General features: G+C 56.4%; 1 protein-coding gene across 6 annotated transcripts in view; it reads left to right on the top strand.

Annotated features, from left to right (window-relative positions):
• KDM4B (lysine demethylase 4B) overlaps positions 1-15,557 on the top strand; it is a 122,415-nt gene that overhangs the window by 52,299 nt on the left and 54,559 nt on the right. The window lies entirely within an intron of this gene.

Genomic DNA, 15,557 nt, shown 5'->3' with positions numbered 1-15,557 from the left:
CTGACAGCTTCACAGACTGGCCTCAATAACTCAGCTTCCCAGCACCGAACCCTGTCACCAGTACAAGATGCAGGAGAGGTAGATGCCCTTCCTCTTCCCCTCACTCGCAGGCCTGCTGGGCTCTGGGGACGGAGCTCGGGTGGAAAAGACCTGCCAGGACGAGGGCGGCCTATAAACAGGCATGGGAACCAACCAGGCTCCCCGTCCTCAGCCCCAGCTCCTGAGCTAATGTGACAGAAATACAGCAACAAAAAGAGTGTTTTCAGCAGAAACTCCCCAGGAGATCAGACTGCCAGTGAGTAGAGAGGTGTTGGGACCCCTGTTTGTTATAAGGTAACAAGGACGGTGGCAATGTCCTCCTGTCCAAGGCCCGGCCACTGCTCCCCTGCCCTCTGCCCAGCAGCCGTGCCCGAAGCTGGTCGTTGGGGTTTTTACGAACGGGGGTTGGGGGGTCCCCTTTCTGCAGACAGGCCCTCCTTCTACAAGAGTATAGCTGTTGTCCCAAATGGCCAATGTGGCCCTGAGAGTGGCGAGCAGGACTCACCAAGGCCCATCTCCCCGGCCCGTGGGTCCCGGGTCTGAGGCTCTGCAGTGTGTTTCTGGGCCCGCTGTGCACTCAGCTTCCCTGTTTGAGGTACAGGGCCACGGGCAGCAGGGAGCACCTTCTCGGTCATCTCTTTTGATGATGGCTATGGCCACAGCGGCAGCCTGGTCATCCTTTATTTCCTGTGTGCCTGACCCACGTACTCACTGCCTCCTTCCAGGGCACAGGGTGACCTTGGTGTAGGGTGACCAGTGTGACTACCTTGGCTATGTGGAGTCTTGCGTCCTGGACGCTTTCAGACCCTGGCAAACCATGGCTTTTGGGCATCCTGGAGCGTGCATGCATGTCGTGTGCACACACGTGCACTCAGTGCACGGGTGTGCAGGATGTGTGCGTGCATCTCAGGGAAAGGAGAGTCCCCACACAGGCAGTTTGTGAGTCTAGCCCCCAGGTACCCCTTCCCTGCCCCACCCCGGGGACTATGCCCAGAAGACAGGAGACCTGGTGAGGTGACTCAGCCGCGGGGCCACCGAGAACCTAGGCCTTTCAGGTGGGCTTTGCAGCTGCGAGCCCTGGAGTTTGGCATCACATCCCTGGTGCAGTACTGGGTTAAGTGGTTTAACACAGGGCCAGGAGGGCCTGAACACATGGGGGCTCACAGGCAGGACAACCGTGGTACCTCTGGCCTGGGTCCCTCCCCATCCTCCCTAGAGAGCCCGTGGCCCGCTTTTGTCGGGACCACGATGTCATCCTCGCTGCCACCAGCCGAGCCTTTCTGCTTATCAGGATCGTTTCATAAATCTAAAACCAGCGGCTGGTTTGGGCATTCGAAAATTAACTCCTAATGCTGGAGAGAACTTCGAGCCTCGGAGTGGGGCACCATGTGCCGTTGGGCTGTGAGAAGAGGACCATGTCTTTCACCCACCGTGGGAATGACGGCGATTTCAGAGAATTTTGTGCAGCCTGGCATGGCTTGGTTGGAGTCACAGATCAGCCCAGTCGTCTGACTGCCACTTGCCAGCCTACACTCTTAGTAGCCTGGAGCTGCCCCAGCAAAGCCGGACAGTTGTGTATGTGACAGCCCGTGCCGTGTGCACCTTGGGGGGATGGGGGCCTGGGAAACCCGACGTTCAGGGGCGCTTACCTGGGGGCTCCCACTCAGCAGCGGGGTCCGTCCCCGCAGGCTGGCTCCTTGAATCTGGCACTGGCGGGGACAGACACAGTTGGTGTTTGTTCAGGGAATGCAAAGTGATTTTAGCATCACGCTCAGCAGAGGAAGGTCAGCCTTCTGCTAAGGAAAAATCTCACCATATGCTCTCCTCCAGAGCCAGTGAGGCTGGGTGGGGGATTTGCTGATACTCCAGATAATTCGATGAGTCTGGACAGCCGAGTGTCACCGCAGCCGATGAATTTGCTTCTTGCGGGTGGGGTGGGGTGTGGGAGGGCTCACGACGAGACTGCCCAGTGCAAATGGTCCACTGTGAGCTCTTCCTGGGTCCTTCTGTTTGTCACAGACTTGTCTGTTTATCCAGTTTTGTGGCATACTCCCTCTCTCTCTTTCTTGGAAGAGTTTATTTTTTAGAACGGCGGAAAAACTGAGAAGATAGTACAGAGAGTTCCTGTGCACCCCACTCCCTGCCTCCTGATTAGTTCACACGAGGCTGGAACATTTGTTGCAGTTAATGAGCCAATGTGGAAACGTTCTTGTTAAATGCAGTCCTGCTTCATTCAGTTTGCCTTGTTTTTCCCCGGTGTCCTCTTCTGTCCCAGGACCCCGTCCAGGACCTGCGTGACATCCAGGCGTCACGTCTTCTCAGGCCCCTCTGGGCTGTGACAGTTTCTCAGATTTTCCTTCCATCAAGACTTCTTTGATGCCCTTGACAGCTTTGAGCAGGACTGAGGTCAGGGCTTCCGTAGCATTTCCCTCGATGGGAATTTGTCTGGTGCCTTTCTCATGGCTGGACTGGGCGCTGGGTGCCGGGTGCTGGGAGGAGGACCACACGTGAGGGGCCGTCTCATCCATCATATCGGGGTGCCTGCCGTCAACATGCCTCGTCACTGCTGATGTTGACCTTGTTCCTCTGGCTGAGGTCGTGTTGGTCAGGTGTCTCTACCATAAAGTCCCGCCTCCCCCCTTCCCATACTGTTCCCTTTGAAATGTACCTTTTTAAAAATATATATATGTACATTTGAAATACCAAGAAGAAGAAGAGAATAATGAGCAGAGCCTCTTGGTGCCCAGCAGCCCACTGGACAGATGTGGGCACCCCGGTGTCCTTCCGTCAGGTAACTCCGATCTCTTTCTTTCCTCCCTCCCGAGCTGGCTGGCCTTGGTTTTCTGTTGCTGCATAGTTGACTCCGCGGACTGACGGCTCACAGCACCCGGCGGGGCCAGCGGGTGCCTCGCGTCAGGGCTCAGAGGCAGAGCCGAGTGTTGGCGGGCTCTGGGGCAGACCCCCAGCACCGGGGTGCCCACCCACATGGCCCCTCTGACCTAGGGAGGGCCTGGCCCCTTTCCAGGACTCATCTGATTAACTCAGACCCACCCGGGGCAACCTGCCTATTCGAGGGTCTGCTAATTGGGGGCCTTAATTCTAATAGCAGAAATCTCTCACGCAGCCCTGAGAGGGATGTAGGAAGGACCAAGAGCAGGTATGTGAGCCCCAGGGGCACCTGAGAACCGTGCCCATCACAGTGTGTTTCCATTGTGACACCTGACATGATACTGAAAAGTATGCGAGATATGGACTTGCCAGAAAGATAGATATTTACACAGTGTCCTGAGTGACCCCCAGTCAGCCCCCGTGCAGCCCAGCGTGTGCAGCATGGGGAGGTGAGCCCCACCCCATCCTGGACCCCTTCCTTCGTGCCTCCTGCCACACACAGCCGAGACCGTCCTCCTGGCTTTCATGTCACGGGGGTCACTGCTTCTCTGGGCTGTTTTCTACATATGTCTGTGTCCCCAGGAGACGCAGCGGCGTGCTGGCTGGGTTGGAACCACCCCCACGCGGATTAATTTTATCTTGCGTTTCTGCTCAGAGTCTGTGAGGAGGGTTCATCCTCGTCGCATGTTGTGATGGTGTACTCACTTGTGCAGCTGTAGCGTTTTCTGTTGTCTGACTGTACCTCCATCTGTTTCTCTGCTCTTCTGTTGGTGGACACAGGGTTGCTCCCAGTTTGGGGCTGTTGCAAGCATCATATCATCCTTTACCTGCCGCTTGTGTGAGAAGTGCATTACCATACGTGACGATGCAACAGGATGGAGCGACAGCATTGGCCACGTCTGATGCTTCCTGTGTGCCAGGCTGTGCTTGGAGTGACTCCTGGTCTTGCCTGTGGCCCCTCGCTGTCCTCCTTCACAGCTGGGGCGCAGGCTGGCTGGACCGTGGCTTGGGACCGCAGAGCTTGGAAGTGGTGGGGCTGGGGCTTGGCCAAGGCTGTGGGCTGAGCCTGTGTTCCTGCCCGGCCTCTCGGCGCATCACCCAGCAAATCAGAAGGGGTAGGGGGTTCTTGGAGCATGTGCTGGGCAGGAGCTCAGCCTTGGGGACGGGCTGCATCCCAGTTGGCAAAGGCAGCCTGAACTTGAAGGCATGGGAGGGAGTGGACCTTTTACTTGCAGAGTCCCTAAAACATCACCGAATCAAGCCCTGCTGAGCTGGAATCAAGCTGGCAGTTTCTTATGGGAGAGGGAGGAGATGCTGCAGGAATCCAGGGACCCAGGCCAGCAGAGGTGCTGCCACCTTCAATGCATGCCTTCCAAGGTCACCCTGGGCAGAGGCGTCCTAGCTGGCATGAGGGAGTGTTCCTGAAACTTTGGTGGGCAGGCCAGGGAGGCAGCGCCCAGGACTTCTGCCCATATCTCACTGGCCAGTGCCTGTCACATGGCCGCGCCTTCCTGCACGGGGTCCTGGGAAATGTAGTCTGCCTGCCTGCGCAGAAGGCAAAGGGAAAGGGGTGGATGAACCATAGATTTGCCACCGTGTGGTGAGTGCTGAATGGAGGTGATTTTGAGGTTGTAGGAGGAGGTGGGTCATCTCAAGCCCTGAATGAGTGCTCATTCCGGGCCCAGCATGAACCACACCAGGACAGGCACCATCTGTCAGGGCAGGAGTTTACTGTGTGTCCCCCTCCTTCCCCCCACTCCCTTCCCCAGTGGGCTAGGAGGGCCAGGTGTGCGGCATAGGGCAGCTGAGACTCCCAAAATGGAGGCAGGGAGGCTGCAGGGCTGAGGCTGTGGGAGGAGAGGCGGCAGGTCAGCCCGTGGAGGTGCCCTGTTGGAGGCGGGCGGCCAGGCCCGGAGCAGGGAGACTGGAGGCTCCCGAGCTAGGGACTTATTCCCCTGGAGGCCCAGTTCCAGGAAGAGCCCTCTGGCCAGGAGGATGTTAGCCTGCAGGGAGGGGCTGGGGTCTGGGGGGGCTGCTGGGCAGCCCGGCCCACCTCTGGGGGTGCAGTCACCTCCTGTCTGTCTGCCACTCGTGGCCACAGGTGTCGCTGGCCTGTCACACAGCCCGCTGGCTTGGTCTGGCAGGAGCAGATGGCCCTTCATCTTGGAGTCTTTTGTTCAAAGTGGGCGCTTTGGAGTTGGAACAGTGAAGCGCTGCGCCGGCTTGCACTGCTTGCAGGACCTCAGGACTTTTGCTTTTGGGCAGCAGGAGCCAAACCAGCCTGCCCGGCGGCCTGTGTTCCTAGCTCCAGGCAGGAGCGCCAGTCCAGTTATGGGAATCCTGTCCTTGCTCCCTGCCAACCACTCTGAGAAACTATTGGTTCTTCTGAGAAGTGTCATCGCTGGGCGTTGTCCCCATCCCGAACTCCTCCCACTGGTGGTATTGGGTTAGGGGTTGAGCGTAGTCGTGGGGTAGTCGTGCGGCTCCCCTTGGGGTTGCTCCCACAGCAGTCGCTCACCATTCCGCCCATCCTGTGGGCGAGCTGTCAGAGATTCCAGCTCTGCATGCCTGGCTTCCATGGCAAACTTGTGTTAGTGAGGTTGCTGTCGGCAGATTTCAGTTCCCTGGAAGGGCGATCCCCGCAGCTCTGTGGGTAGAGGGGTCTGTGTTAGCTTGGCTTCTACATCTGACCTATGATGAGCTTCCCCCTCACGTGGGCACTGCAGGAGGTGTGGGGAGCGAGCCGGCAGGGGCCAACAGCTGCCAGCAGCTGCATCCCCAGGACCACATCCCCTGTGTGCTCTCTGGGACTTGACCCTGCAGGAGCTTAAGCCTTCCCAAAGCACCGGGGCCCAGAGCGACCCCCAGGAGTGGCCCCGAGCACCCTGTACGCGTCACCTGCTGGGCATCAGCTGAGACCCGAGTGCTCTTACATGTGGGAGCTGGAACTGCTGGTGGTCACGGGACCTGCTTGTAAAGACCCTGCCATCTGAAAGCTCTCCAGAGCCAGCCCTATAGTTAAGGGGCAAGTCCAGGACACCAGGGCCACCTCTGGGTCGTCCGGGACCTCTGCTGTCCGTGTGTGTCCACACCAGGTTCAGTAGACCTTGGGAGTCTGGGGCGTGCGGGGTGATGAATGAAAACACATGGAGGACACAGGAAGTGAGCTAACAGGCTAGGAGCCTCCCTGCGTTGAGGATGCCCTGGCTCTCTCAGCCCCAGGACGGGCCTGGACTCCCAGCCACCCTCTCCGGCTGCACCCAGCTCATCCCCATGTCCTGGCCCGAGCTGTCTGCCTCCTGCCCCCGCAGATGCTCGTGCACTCAGCAGACCCCTCTCTGCTCTTTCCTGTCTAAACCTCCCTGTGCGTTTCAGCAGAAGTAAACCTGGGGCGGCGTCCCCTACTTGGCACAAGCCCTGCCGCAGGGGGAGTTCTCTGGCCGTGGGCCCCGGGCAGCATGGGAGGCTGGCTCCCCCAGCCCCCCGTTGTTTTAGGAGCAGAAATTCAGGCCCGTTCCGCGAGGGGGAGATTGCTGTTGCTGTACGAACTGAGTGCTCACCGGCACTGCGTTCCTGAAAACTGAGCCCCTGTTGCAGCAGCACGAGGCCCTTTCCCAGCTCTGCCTTTTAAAACCCCACCCGAGAAGCGCCCCACCCCCACCAGCTGCAAAAGCAGTGTCAAAAACCAGCCCGCACATGACTTGGCACTTTCGGTGCTGTCACATGACAAAAATAATTCGTGGGTCTGAGACACACCGGGGCTGGGGATCAGATGCCTCCAAGTCAGTGTTTAATTGCAGCGCACACTGCTCGTCTTGTAAAGTCCGTTCCTTAATTAAAGTGGGCTGGCTGGGTGTGCAGTCTGCTCCAAGCTCCTGTGAACCCGGCCCTGGAGCTGGGGACCTTCGGGATGCTGACCCACCCCAAGTCCCCCTGGGAACCTGGAGAGGTGGGGACAGCCCGCAGAGAGAGCACCTGGTCCTGCCAGCAGGCTGGGGTTGGGCATCCCCCGTCGGCCGTCATCCCCATCTGAGACTCCCCATTTTCTCTGAGCAGATACTCACAGGACTCTGTTTATCTTGTGCGCTTTTCAATAAAAATGTCATTATTTGAAATTGTCGGCACTGCTCGTGTGAGATACCGAATTCCGTCGTCTATTGTCCTGTAAAACGATCCATTAGCGATAAAGCCCCCACAGCTCAATAAGGTTCTATCCTGGGAACTAGGCACCCTGGTCCCGGGCTGATCCTGTCTCCCCAGCGAGTGCTCACATCTGCGCTTAAAGGGCCCTGGTGCCGGGACAAATGAGGGAGGCTGCCTCCTGTGAGTGGGATTTCCTGATAAAAGGAGGCCTGGAGTCCTTTCACTGTCAGACAATTTCAGTTGCTCTCAGGGTGGGAGCCGTGCAACCCAGGCTGAGTGTGGTGGCCAAGTGGGGTGCAGAGGGCCCCACCTAACCGGAGTGGAGCCTTGGTGTGGCCCACCTGCTCAGGGACTTGGAGACGCACTTCCCTCACTCTCCTGAGGGTTTAGGAAAGGTGCTCAGTCCCCCTTTTCCTCCCCAGGGCCAGGTGCCCTGCAGTCTCCCCTTGCGGGTGGGCTGGGTCGGTGACAACTTCTTCCTCCCCTCCCAGCGGGTCACGGGGACCCCGGGGTGTCTTGATGGTCCCAGGGCTGGCCAGCTGCTTGGCCTTCGGACCTGCTCCCTCATGTTTCAGGAGCGAACCTGTCTGCTTTTTCTAACGTTTTTTGTTTCTCCAGCCTGGTGCCGGGTGGCCACTTGTCCCCCTTTAACCCTGCTGCCAGTGTGCTGTTAGTGTCACGTCTTTCACGCGTGGACTGTCATGATGCGGCCACCCTGCTCGTGTGTGACAAACTAGCCCTGACATGCATGGGGTCCGGATCACCCAGCACTGTGGTCGCGATCACACCCGTTGCTTCCTTTGCTGAGTGACGTGGTCGCGGCCCGGGGCCGTTTTGCTGTACAGGCACACCTCGCTTTATTGTGCTTCATAAATACTGCATTGTTTTTGATAAATTGAAGGTCTGTGGCAACCCTGCATGTCAGATGATGGTTGGCATTTTTCAGCAGTAAAGCATTTATTTAATTTATTTTTTTATTTTTTCAGCAGTGAAGCATTAAAATTTTTTTTGGTTTTTATTTTGGGGAGGAGGTTAGGTTTATTTATTTGTCTGTTTGTTTGTTTATCAATGGAGGCACTTCGAATTGAACCCAGGACCTCATGCACGCCACCACTGAGCTGTACTCTCCCCAAACCCGCAAAGCATTTTCAAATTCAGGTATGGACATTATTTTTAGACATGATGCTATTAGTGTGCACTTAGTAGACTGCAGTATAGTGTAAACATAACTTCTGTCTGCATGGGGAAACCGGAGTGTTCATGTGACTTGCTTTATTGCGGTGTTTGCTTATTGCGGTGGTCTGGAGCCGAGCCCGCGATATCGCCGAGGTCTGCCTGTGCGCGTGCTGTTGTGTCCCCCAGCAGTGTCAGCCTCTCAGAGGGTGCGTCGGTCCCCTGGACCCAACTCTGTGACCCTGTCAGTGGCCAGCACACACCCAGGTTTATGTTTGTGGTGAGGAAGTCCTGCCTCTGGACCCCAGACGGGGGAGAGACTTTACCATGGTGGGTTTTATAGTTTTCTGTGAACATCTTTCTGGTGCAGAGGAAGCCTGACTGTTCATACACTAATTTTTTTTTAAGAGATTGGTTTTTTTTTCCTCTTTTTTTATATCAAAGTATAGTCAGTGTACAATGTTGTGGCAATTTTCGGTGGACAGCATAATGTTTCAGTCATACGTATATGTACATATATTCCTTTCCATGTTCTTTTTCATTATAGGTTACTGCAAGATACTGAATATAGTCCCTGTGCTGTACAGTAGAAACTTACTGTCTATCTTATATGTAGCAGTCAGTATGTGCAAATCTGGAACTCCCAATTTACCCCTTCCCACCCCCTTTCCTCCTAGGTGGCCTTAAGTTTGTTTTCTATGTGAGTCTTTTCCTGTTGTATAAATAAGTTCATTTGTGTCTTTTTTTTAGCTTCCACATATGAATGGTACCACATGGCGCTGTTCTTTTTCTGGTCTACTTCACTTAGTATGACGATCTCCGGGTCCATCCATGTTGCTGCGAGGCATTATTTTATTCTTGTTTATGGCTGAGTACTATTCCATTCACATATATAGCACACCTTCTTTATCCAGTCATCTGGTGATGAACATTTAGGTTGCTTCCATGTCTTGGCTGTTGTAAATAGTGCTGCTGTGAACATTGGGGTGCATGTATCTTTTCGATTTAGAGCTTCCTCTGATCTATTGCCAGGATGCGCACTGATTTTTCATTCTGTCCCCTTGCTGGACTGTTTAATTCTTAGTTCACCAGCTCACTCTCTTAGTTTTCTCAGGTAGAAGGTTGTGTTTCTTTGCATGAAGAAGTTTGTCTTTTCTCTCTTGCTACTCCCCTCATGTCTTTCCCTTGACTTAGTGCATCGGCTGGGGTCTCAGTGCTGTGCTGAGGCGTGCCTACCCTGGTTTTCCCGAGTGCTCCTCCGGCCTCACCATGGATTTTTATATTGATTGGTTTGGAACTTTTTATAAATACCATACAAAGAAGTCACCTGAAGTGCTTGGACATGTCAGTGGACCATGTTGACGTGGCTCGTCTCTGTGGAAATTAAATTAGGGGTGACCGCTTGTGTCTCCCTCCCTGAGCCCTTTCACTCCACTCTGTGCAGGGGTGCGAGGCTGCTCTGGCCCAGCTCGTCTCTAACCAGCTCGGAGACGGCACCTGAGCAGCCGGGGGCGTCGAGGGGAAGCCCATGCTGTGACCAGGTTGTTCTGCTCGGCCTGCCTGGACCATGGGGCAGCATGCTGGAATTGCCCTGCAGGCGCGCGGCTGGAGAGGCTGTGGGCTGTGAGCAGCAATGGGCTTTGCATTTGAGGACCATGGTAATACTGTCATTTCCGCGGCACACAGGGCACTGGGGGCTGCTGGCACTTGGAGCCTTCCTGGCCTCCTGGCCGTGTGGGCGGCTTGCTTGTGCCAGGTGGCTTCCGGTGTGACAAGTGGTCCCGGCACTTCCTGGGGACTCGCCTTCTTGTCCTGGTTTCTGTAATTATAGCACGTTAAACGGCGAGGGGCCTGTCTGCCCGACCTTGTGCAGACACTGTGAAATTGACTTCCTCGCCCTCCAGCATGCGTCGGGCTGAACTGACATTTCCAGAGGGTTCCCAGCTGGACCCCTGCCCCTGGCATGCGTTCCTTGGCAGAGAGGAAGGGCGGAGAGCTGGGCCTCGTGCAGTGGGAGCTGTCAGGCTGGGCGGCAGAAGAAGCCCTGAGGGACATCGTCGCCCAGTGGAGAGTCCCACGTGTGCCGAGAAGCAGCACTTCACCCCTGACTCCGAGCAAGACGGTCTGGGCAGGCCCCTGGCAGGGGCTCGGGGGGCCTCTCGGAGATGGGAGCTGAGGGCTTGAGAGGCAGGCCCCTGCCAAGTCTCGGTGCCCTTGCAGCTGGCAGGAGCGTGCACAGATTACCTCGTTACCATGACAGTGCCCCCTTCTCGCTGGGGAACTGTGGCCCAGTGTGGGGTTGCGACAACTTCCATTGGAGTTTCGTGTTCTTTGTCCTGAGAATTTGCCCCAGGACCGCAGGTTTTCTTGCTGGCCTGAGAGGCGGCAGCCCGTCTGCCATCGCCTGTCAAGGGCCCAGGAGAGAAGGAGCAGAGGCCAGCCCCCCGGCCCGCTCCCCGCCTTCCCAGCTCCTGTGTGGCTGTCCCAGGGCGATGGCACACGGGGTCCCTGCAGATTCTTGGGGTCACACCGGGCTTCCCAGCTCAGCCTTCCCCTTGGTAGTCCCAGGCACCCACTCCCTGGGCCAGAGGGCACCAGGCAGTGGGAGTCCACAGAGGCCCCAGTGCCCTCGTGACTGGAAGCCCCGTTGCTGCATCGTTGGAACCGATGGCTTCTGAACAGCCCCCCGCTCCCCACGACGGCCTGTGTTCCTCCTCCTGACACGCTCATTTAATTTTTAACTCACAAGGCATTTGCTTATTTATTTTCATTGTTCTTGATAATAATTCTAAGCCATTAGAGGGGAAAATTATATTCAGAAATGCTGTTTCACACTTTATTTGTTTGATGATTTAGAGCGATAGAAAATAGCACATTTGCTGGCTTTTATAGTCTGATAATTATTCACATCCATCAAGCCATTCCAGGGGAATAAACAAAACACCAAGAAAATGACACTATTAATAGCATCTCCGCCGCGGACAGGAAGACTTTCCCGGGCCACTGTCCTGGGAGGATGGAGGCGGCCCAACCCCAGCCGGAGGCAAGAGCCTGCCCATAGAGGGCGCATTCCCTGTCACTTACCCTCTCTGTCTGGGCCCAGGAGCCACCCTCCTGCGGGGCTGAGGCTTCTGCCCACCCAGCACCACGACCCTCCGGCTTCGCCAGCTTCTTTATCGGACTCAGGCGGGGCCAATGGGATGCCCACCTCCAGCCTAGCATTAAAACAAAGACATCGGTCTGGCGGTGCAACTCTCAGTGTCCAGCCTCATTGTGTCCCGGGCCGCCAGTAGACACGTGCAACCCCTTCACGTGTGTCAGGCGCAGGTTGTGGTCACAGTTGCTGGCTGCTCTGGCCCCAGGCCTCCCTCTTGCCCTGTGCCAGCTTGCCACACTTCTGCTTTGCCTTTTTGGGGTGGCCGTGATTGGAGGGGGTACATTCACTATTCCAAACACCTCGAGTGTAAAAGAAGAAACCTGGAAAGGGAGAGAGGCTGGGGGACACCCAATTTCTGGGCCCAGCCCGTTTGTCTCTCCCCAGACCAGGGGGTTGCTTCCTTCTGGACTGTGGCACTGGAACTCTGGTCCAGCAGCTCACTGTTGTCCCCTGAGGTGTGTTTCCTTCTTATTGGCCAGTAATTTGCAAGGTGAAACCATTAGACTGGGACTGTTTATTTTCTTTTAAAAAAAAACATGTGGGGGGTGGTGTTAGGTTTGTTTATTTACTAATGGAGGGACTGGAGGTTGAAGCCAGGAACTCATGCATGCTAAACATGCACTCTGCCGCTGAGCTGTACCCTCCTACCGTGGGGTTGTTTCTTAACCATTGTGTGGCTTTGCACACGTTTTGTGTCCTCACCCAGGGGCCGGTTCCTGGCCCTGGTCTCTCCCGTCACCTCCCTGGCCATATACCGGTCTAAAAATGTTTTATTTCTTTGCCAAAGCCCCTGACGTTTGCAGACGACTGCCCTCCTGAAAAAGGCATCTGGCACATGATGCCCGAATTTGTCTCTCTCGGCCTCCTTGGCGATTCCACAGCATTAAGCCTGGGGTTATGGAGCCTGTCCGGTCCTGCTGCAGCCTCCGCTGGGTCACCTGGAGTGGTTGCCAGGGATACTGTGCCAATGGCGCTGAATTTTCCACGACTTTCTGGTTTAGAGCCATCCAGAAGTACTCCGTGTAAAACGTTCACAAGCGGAGAAAAAGGGCAGGGGGAGGGGTGCGCAGGAAGGGCTGGTAAAACAGGAGATACCAAGTAGGATGGCCATGGAGAAGGCCCGGCAACCCCTGCCTGGCTGACCTCAGGACCGAGTCGCCGTGTCCCCTAGAGGCATCTGCTGTCCTTGCCGTTGGCCGCTGTCAGAGCCAGACTCCTACAGGCAAGGCCTGGGGCTGCGGCTGGAGGGACCCAAGTGGCCCCGCGTGTACGCCTGTCCCTCTCGCCACCTCCCCTATAGGGTTTCCCCATTCGCAACTCTGCCCCTTGAAGCCCTTGGTCTTTTCTTCCTCCCAGGGGTCCCCAGGTTCTGGAAGTTGCTTCACCCATTCCTTTATCCCAGCATGTCCAGGTTCTTCTGCCATGACTTGCATCCTGGCCTGAGTGCGTTGACAGCCCGGCCAATTGCAGCCCAGTCCTGGGGGAGGAGCATGTTGACTGGAGCTGTCTGGGAGAGGGATGTGCCCAGCCCGGAAGGACGCTGGTGGACCAAGGAGATGGCGGGGGTGCCAGTGTGTAGCAGGACGTGAGGAAAACCAGCCTTGCTCGAGGGGGACACTCGTGCTGGCGGGGAGCGGGGAGGGGAGCCAGGGGAGGCTCCCGCAGGGCCCAGCCGGCCGGGAGACTTTGCACTAGCCCAGTCATGAGATTCACGTGGAGGCCGTCTGTCTAAGGGAACAGATAAGCATCCTTGGACACCCAGGGCTGCATGTCCAGAGAGCGGCCGCCCAGGGTCGCAGGCGGGCATGGTGAATTGATTTTGGCTGTGAGGTTTGACCTTGTGACGGGGACGGAGGCAAACTGCCCCCATGTTGGTGACCAGTAAAACCGACTCTGTTTTACGGCCCCAGGACTCGCTCCCTGACGGCCAGATAGATGCTTGCCTGTGTCGGGGGTTAGCAAGCAGCCCTGCTCAACCTGAAGAGCGGCTTCTCCATCTTTCTTTCCTTTTCTTCCTCCCAGAGACAAGCCGGAGATTCAGGGATGCCCCGCCCTGGTGGCGTGATGCCAGGTGGGGCTGTGACGAGGAGACGTGCCCTGGGCCCTGGATGGAGACCCCACAAGGCTCTGCCGTGGGGGCCCCTCAGTCTGGGGACTTTTCTTTAGTGCCGGATGTCAGCCCTGCCGAGAAGCCAGCTCTGTAGCCGGCTCAGCTGGGCCTCTGTCACTTTGGGCTTGCCCGGGGCACCAGAGGGTTGTGGCAGGGACAGGGGCTCTGTGGGAGCCTGCAGCCCCGTTCCTCCTGGCTGTTGGAAGGCTGATGAGCCTTAATAGCTGTGCAGATGGAGCCTTCACCACCCATCCTTCCTCCTCTGAACGGACAGCCCATGCCTGGCGCTTTATGTTGCTAAGGACTGGCACCCCAGTTTTGCCTGTCTCCCCTGAAGACTGGGCAAGGTTTTCATCTTGCCCAGTCACTGGGGGTGGGCTGGGGTAGCGCGGCTGCGTCTCAGCACCCCCGAGGCTGTCTCTGGGCCCTTCCAAGCAGTGGGAGGCACGGCTTGCTCTTGGCCATCAGAGTCCAGATGTCTCCCGTGGCTGCCGCTTCCCGTCCACGAGTCCTTTCTCATCTCTCCAGGGGCCGCTCTTCTGAACACTCAGCCCAGCGTCCTGCAGTCTGTACTTTCCGATAACAGAGGAGCCACGTTCCAACGTATTAAACTTTTAACATCCACCAGATTCAATTAATCTTATCTTTACAACTCCCAATTACAGGCGGTAATTAAGTGAAAGCAGCATTGTAGACGGGGATATTCATTCATCATCACAGCCTTGGAGCTGTAAATTAGTTCCTTCCCGTCCTCCAGCATCTTCCCAGAAGGGACAGAATGTTTCATTTCCCTGTTTGGGGGAACGTTAATCCCACAGAGGTGCTTTGGATTGGGATTAACTTTTATCATATTTATGTAAGTGATAAAAGGCTATTTAAGAGAGAGTCACCTCATCTTTGTCCAGATAACGGGAAATTCTCTGACGACAGCAGAATTAAAGGCGCTGTGGCCACCTCCTCCGGGGCCCTGGAGCATGCCCAGAAATTAATTATTTTTATCCTGTGAGATTAGAAACAACACAACGTTCACCTTATCCCCTACCCTTGCCCCCTTTCATTTCGTTAACAAGAGATAAATCCCTCAACTGGCGTGGACTCGGCTGAGCCCGAGGCATCTCCCCCTCTCCAGTCGCTCCACATCTCGCTGCCTGCCCTTTGGGAGACGGGCGCGGCGCGCGATGCATCCTCACAGGGACTGTTCCAGAATTTGCGACTTTGTCATGATTCTGGATCCCAGTCTGTCCCCAGCACTGCTGACGTCGGACGGTCACTCTCTGTGGGGCCATTCTGGGCACTGTGGGGTGTGGAGCAGCCTCCCGGCCCCCACGCCCTCAGTGCCAGGAGCCCCCCATTGTGACAGCTAGCAATGTGCCAGGTAACTGCCCCACGTCCCCTAGGGGTGGGACCGCCGGGCCCGGACCGCTGACCTAGAGTCTCTCCTGCAGCGGAGTCAGACGTGCTCCTTTCCCGCCATCCCTCCTCTCCTCCTTCGGACGACAGCCCTCCTGTGCCCCTGTTCTGCCCATCTTTGCTTGAAAATGGAGGTTTTCATCTTGCTCGAGTCCCCTGGCAGGGGAGGTGCTGGGGCTGGCACGTCGGTTGGGCTGGGGCTTCGAGACCCCTTCCCAGCCTGTCCCTCCCGGCGCTGCTCTGCCGGGAAGGTGTCCCAGGCACCCCGCCTCCCAGCTCTGCCCGCAGCATTAGTGGCTGTCACTCTCACTTCATCTGTTTGCAGCTTTTCACCTTACATCTTTTCTATTTATGACAGAGTCTCAGTAATCTTTCAAATGTAAAATGTGTAAAAATAAAACTGATGAAGTGGTTGACAAATGAAATCTCTCGTTCTGGAGCTGCTTTTCCTGTTGGCTCCCTGGGCCGGGAGGACAGGCCGGCACCGCCGCAAGTTGGGATGCTTGCCGTCCTCCTCCGCAGTTCCAATCCAGTGCTTTTTATTTTATTTTTTGCTTTTTAAGTCTCATCAAGGTTTAGTGCCACTTAACTGGGGATGTCTCCACTCCTGGCATTCCATGAGTGTGTCACAACCCA

The sequence above is a fragment of the Camelus ferus genome, chromosome 22, assembly GCF_009834535.1.
Source record: "Camelus ferus isolate YT-003-E chromosome 22, BCGSAC_Cfer_1.0, whole genome shotgun sequence".
NCBI classification, from domain to species: Eukaryota; Metazoa; Chordata; class Mammalia; order Artiodactyla; family Camelidae; genus Camelus; species Camelus ferus.
Note: the sequence above shows the minus strand (reverse complement) of the source record. Positions and strands in the feature narration are given on the sequence as shown.